Genomic DNA, 6338 nt, shown 5'->3' with positions numbered 1-6338 from the left:
GAGGAAAGTGCTTGGAAAGAAGAGGAGAGCTAGATCAGGCCCCGTTCTGTCACTGTAAGGATGTTGACTCTTGCTGGAGTGAAGTGGGAAATCCCTAGAAGGTTTTGAGCATGGTCTGATTAATGTTTTTAAAGGATCACTCAGATTATCATGTTGAGAAGAGACTGAGTCAGGGAGTGGGGAATGGCGAGCAGTCCAACTAGTGACAATTGTCACATTGCGAGGGAACAGTAAAGTAGAAGTAGTGAAGTTAGTGAGAAAGGTTTAGAGTCTTGATGTACTTCCAAAGGAAAACCACCAGGAATTTCTGTTATTCCATCTACTGCTTATGATGCCCTCTAGGTTGCATTTGGCATCCAGCCAACTAGCACTGTCAAAGTTGCAGGTGCATCAGAGCATTCTCTGTATCCTGGAGACAAGTGTGCAGCTTAAATCCATGCACATCCTTCCAAGCTCAGTCTCCATATCAAAATAAATGAGCACTAACATTACAGAAATCCTCCCAGGGAACTGGATAAAGCAGCCATCCTTAACCATCTATACTCTGATCATAGGTTATAAAAAGTCCAAAACCAAAGGGAATGCAGAATGCCTCCAGCTGGTATGATATTTGGATAAAAAAATATAGAATGTCATCATGCCAGTAACATATTCTTAATCAGAAAGGGAAAAGAGAGCAGAAGAAAGGAAGGGAGACCAAGAAAGTGATAGAATTTGCTCTTCCTAAAGTGAGTGACTAGAATGGTGCAAGGTTCTTGTCAATACTTTAAAAAGCAAGCTAGAAAATTGCTTTCTAATTGCTAACATTAAGAATTTGTATCTTGAATTATTCTTATTTAAGATGAAGACATTAGCATAGTTCTACTAATCTATTCCTTCCCTGATTTTTGTTCAGATAGACTGAGATCTTTGTTGTTGTTTATCAGTTGTCCAGTCATGTCCAACTCTTTCTGGCCCCATGGACTGCAGCATAACAGGCCTCCCTGTCCCTCACCATCTCCTGAAGTTTGTCCAAGTTCATGTCCATTGCATCAGTGATGCCATCCAGCAATCTCATCCTCTGACACCTTCTTCTCCTTCTGCCCTCAGTCTTTCCCAGCATCAGGGACTTTCCAATGAGTCAACTGTTTGCATCAGATGACCAAAACACTGGAGCTTCAGCTTCAGCATCAGTCCTTCCACTGAGCATTCAGGGTTTACTTCCCTTAAGACTGACTGGTTTGATCTCCTTGCTGTCCAAGGGACTTTCAGGAGTCTTCTCCAGCACCACAGTTTCAAGGAATCAATATTTTGGTATTCTGTCATCTTTATAGTCCAGCTCTTGCAACCGTAAGTGACCACTGGGAACATCATACTCTTGACTATACAGACCAGTGGCAGCAGAATAATGTCTTTGCTTTTCAACACACTATCTAGATTTGTCATAGCTTTCCTGCCAAGAAGCTTCTGATTTGATGGCTGCAGTCACCATTTGCAGTGATCCAAGAAGAAGAAATCTGTCACTACTTCCACTTTATACCCTTCTGTTTGCCATAAAGTAATGGGCCTGGATGCCATGGTCTTCAGTTCAGTTCAGTCACTCAGTCATGTCTGACTCTTTGTGACCCCACAGAATGCAGCACACCAAGCTTCCCTGTCCATTTCCAACTCCCAGAGCTTGCTCAAACTCATGTCCATCGAGTTGGTGACGCCATTCAAACCATCTCATCCTCTGCCGTCCCCTTCTCCTCCCGCCTTCAATCTTTCCCAGAATCAGGGTCTTTTCCAATGAGTTAGTTCATGGCATCAGGTGGCCAAAGTATTGGAGTTTCAGCTTCAGAATCAGTCCTTCCAATGAATATTCAGGACTGATCTCCTTTAGGATGGACTGGTTGGATCTCCTTGCAGTCCAAGGGACTCTCAAGTGTCTTCTCCAACACCACAGTTCAAAAGCATCAATTCTTCAGTGCTCAGCTTTCCTCTCAGTCCAACTCTCACATCCATACATGACCACTAGAAAAACCATAGCCTTGACTAGGTGGATCTATGTTGGCAAAGCAATGTCTCTGCTTTTTAATATCCTGTCTAGGTTGGTCATAGCTTTTCTTCCAAGGAGCAAGAGCCTTTTAATTTCATGGCTGCAGTCACCATCAGCAGTGATTTTGGACCCCCAAAAATAAATTCTGTCACTGTTTCCATTGGTTCCTCATCTATTTGCCATGAAGTGATGGAACCAGATGCCATGATCTTAGTTTTCTGAATGTTGAGCTTTAAGCCTACTTTTTCACTCTCCTCTTTCACCTTCATCAAGGGGCTCTTTAGTTCCTGTTCACTTCCTGCCATAAGGGTGGTGTTATCTGCATATGTGAGGTTATTGATATTTCTGCCAGCAATCTTGATTCCAACTTGTGCTTCCTCCAGCCCAGCGTTTCTCATGATGTACTCTGCATATAAGTTAAATAAGCAGGGTGACAATATACAGCCTTGACGTACTCCTTTTCCTATTTGGAACCAGTCTGTTGTTCCATGTCCAGTTCTAACTGTTGCTTCTTGAACTGCATACAGATTTCTCAGGAAGCAGGCAGGTGGTCTGGTATTCCCATCTCTTTAAGAATTTTCCACAGTTTGCTGTCAGCCACACAGTCAAAGGCTTTGGCATAGTCAATAAAGCAGAAATAGATGTGTGTGTGTTTTTTTTAACTCTCTTGCTTTTTTGATGATCCAATGGATGTTGGCAATTTGATCTCTGGTTCCTCTGCCCTTTCTAAATCCAGTCTGAACATCTGGAAGTTCACAGTTCACGCACTGTTGAAGCCTGGCTTGGAGAATTTTGGGCATTACTCTGCTAGCATGTGAGATGAGTGCAATTGTGTGGTAGTTTGAGCATTCTTTTGCATTGCCTTTCTTTGGGATTGGAACAAAAACTGACCTTTCCCAGTTCTGTGGCCACTGCTGAGTTTTCCAAATTTGCTGGCATATTGAGTGCAGCACTTTCACAGCATCATCTTTCAGGATGTGAAATAGCTCATCTGGAATTCCATCACCTCCACCAGCTTTGTTCATAGTGATGCTTCGTAAGGCCCACTTGACTTCACATTCCAGTATGTCTGGTTCTAGGTGAGTGATCACACCGTCGTGGTTATCTGGGTCATGAAGATCTTTCTGTATCATTTTTCTGTGTATTCTTGCCACCTCTTCTTAATATGTTTTGCTTCTTTTAGGTCCATACCATTTCTGTCCTTTATTGTGCCCATCTTTTCATGAAATGTTCCCTTGATATCTGTAACTTTCCTGAAGAAATCTCTAGTCTTTCCCATTCTATTATTTTCCTCTATTTCTTTGCATTGATCACTGAGGAAGGCTTTCTTATCTCTCCTTGCTGTTCTTTGGAACTCTGCATTCAGATGGGTATATCTTTGCTTTTCTCCTTTGCCTTTCACTTCCATGATCTTAGTTTTGTTTTTGTTTTGTTTTTTTTAATATTTAGTTTTAAGCCTGACTGTTTCACTCTCCTCCTTCACCCTCAAGAAGTTCTTTATTTCCTTCTTTGCTTTCTGCCATTAGGGTCATATCTTCCGCATATCTAAGGTTGTTGATATTTCTCCCACCTGTCTTTATTCCAGCTTGTAACTCATCCAGCCTGGCATTTCTCATGATGTGCTCAACATATAGGTTACACAAACAAGTGACAGCAGACAGCACTATTACACTCCTTCCTCAATCTTGAACCAATCTGTTCTTCCATGCAGGGTTCTAACTATTGCTTCTTGATCCGCATACAGGTTTCTCAGGAGACAGGTAAGATGGTCTGGTATTCTCTTCTCTCTAAGAACTTTCCACAGTTTGTTATGATCCCCATGAAGAATTTAGTGTAGTTGATGAAACAGAAGTCAATGTTTTTCTGGAATTTCCTTGCTTTCTCTATGATCCAGCGAATGTTGGCAATTTGATCTCTGGTTCCTCTTCCTTTTCTAAACCCAGCTTGTACATCTGGAAGTTCATGGTTCACATAACACTGAAACCTAGCATGAAAGATTTTAAGCATGACCTTACTAGCATGGGAGATGAGTGCCACTGTCCAATAGTTAGCACATTCTTTAGTACTACCATTCTTGGGAATTTTTCTTATTTAAGATGAAGACTTTAGCATAGTTCTACTCATTTATTCCTTCCCTGATTTTTGTTCACATTGTTTGAGATCTTAGCTCAAGATAATTTTTATTAAGTGAAAATTATAGAATAAGAGGTGGACGGAGGGCACAGGTCATGTGTGTGGTTGTGTTTTGCCAGCCCTGAAGGGAAATTGAGCACTCGAGGTGACCAGGGACTGAGAATTTCAGATGCACTTGGTAAACCTGGTGCACCACCATGCAGGCTGCAAGACTTGCATGTCCGCGGACACCACCTTCCAGGGTTTTCCACCCAGCTTTCACCTTCCCTGTTGTGAAGAATCCCATCGATGGAAGATAACATGAAAAATAATATACATGCATATATATTAAAAACTGACTCACTTTGCAAAAGTCTGACATGACTTAGTTACTAAACAACAACAACAACACATGAAACTAATACAGCATTGTAGATCAACTACACTTCAATAAAACAAATTTAAAAAAAGAAAGTATGAAAAAGTGTTTATAGTAAGCTACCCTCTGAGTAAGGAATTAGGGAAGATAATTATATATTTGCATTTGCCAATACCTGGAATGAGAAATACTGAAAGTATATGCAAGAAAAAAAAACATATATACATGTACATAAGGGTAGGGAATAGACTAAACAAGCACAGAAGTAAAGTGACTTCACAAAGTATACTTTTAAATATAGTTTTTTTTTAATTTGAATCATGGACTTATTCTTTTCTGTTGTTGAAGTATAGTTGATTTACAGTATATAGCAAGGTGATTCAGTTATATATATGTATATATATATGTATGGATATATGTATGTATTCTTGTTCAGATTCTTTTCCACATATATTCTTGTTCAGATTCTTTTCCACTGTGGGTTATTGTGGGATACTAATATAGTTCCCTGTGCAATACAGTAGGTCCTAGTTGTTTATACAAACTTATTCTTTTTATGTAAAGAATTGGAAACAATAAAAAAAGAACTGCAACATAACCTAATCTAAAAAAAAAAGAATTCCATGACAAAGAATCAGTAGCTCCTAACAGCCAGCAGGGAATATGCCACAAAGACAAGAATTGGGATCCAGCATGGGAAAACTGGCCAAGAACTCACAGAGGCAGCTTTGGAACCATCACTGGAAAAAATATTTTAAATAGATCTGATGGGAAGATGTTGGTCTATGAGCTTTGTGTTACTATGGGCTGGGAATGTCTAATGAGATTGGAGCTATTGAAAAGGCTGTAAATTGGCCTCAGGAAGTAAAGGATAGAACTCGTTCCACCTACATGTACTTCACAGCAGTATCGGTTTTGCAGCGTTCCTCTTTTCTGGCGGTGAGCAGAACCGCTCTCATGAACTAATGACGAGAGGCTCGGGTAACAGTTGGTGCAGCTTTCAATTGCACCTGCTGTCATACAGTGATGATTGAAGCTGAAGCGCTGGTACAGTGGATAACACATGACTAGAGCCCAGGCCCAAAGCATCTTGCTTGGTTACTATATCCTGGTTGTGATGTGTGCAGCGGTGGCTCCTCTGATGATGTTAAGGGGACCTCTTCTCAGAGCTGAGTGGCAGTTGGCATTGTGGGAGGCCTCTTCCCTGTGACAACAGGTGTGTTTGCCCAGTGAGAAGTTTCTGAACATGAGAGCATGTGGGGGTGGGCCTGGGTCTGGTCTGTGTCCTCACTGGGATCTATGTTTTTTGACCTACCACGGCGGCTGCTGCCACTCTGTACTCAGTGGCAATTGATGGTGGATTAGTTCTTTGCAGCATGTTTCTTCTGTATGACAAACAGAAAGTAATCAAGCATGCAGAAGTCATACAGGTGTATGGAGTTCTAAATATGATCCCATCAGTCTGACGCTGGGAATCTACCTGGATCCAGTAAACATATTTATGTGAGTTGCCAGTATTTTAACAATTGGAGGCAATAGAAAGAAGTGAAGTGACCAGCTTCTGACTTCTTAATACATCAAATACCTGGCTTGTTTAATAGGGGCAGATATTAAATAGTTTGTCCAAGCAACTTTTGTTGAAGTTCAGAAGATAAGAATTTGAGACTTCCCTGGTAGTCCAGTGGCTAAGAATCCTCCTGCCAATGCAAAGGACACGGTTTGACCCCTAGTCTGGGAATGTTCCACATGCCATGGGGCAATGAAGCCCCGTGTGACACAGCTACTGAGTCTGCTCTCTAGAGCCTGCAAACTGCAGCTAGCAAGCCCGTG

At 41.3% G+C, this 6338-nt stretch overlaps 1 pseudogene; it reads left to right on the top strand.

The window, feature by feature from the left end:
- The first annotated feature begins 4347 nt into the window (after positions 1-4347).
- LOC133055842 (growth hormone-inducible transmembrane protein-like) lies at positions 4348-6057 on the top strand (annotated as a pseudogene).
- The last annotated feature ends 281 nt before the right edge of the window (positions 6058-6338 follow it).

This window comes from Dama dama, chromosome 5, assembly GCF_033118175.1.
Source record: "Dama dama isolate Ldn47 chromosome 5, ASM3311817v1, whole genome shotgun sequence".
Taxonomy (NCBI): Eukaryota; Metazoa; Chordata; class Mammalia; order Artiodactyla; family Cervidae; genus Dama; species Dama dama.
The sequence above is the reverse complement of the archived record's forward strand: the minus strand, read 5'-3'. Positions and strand labels throughout refer to the sequence as shown.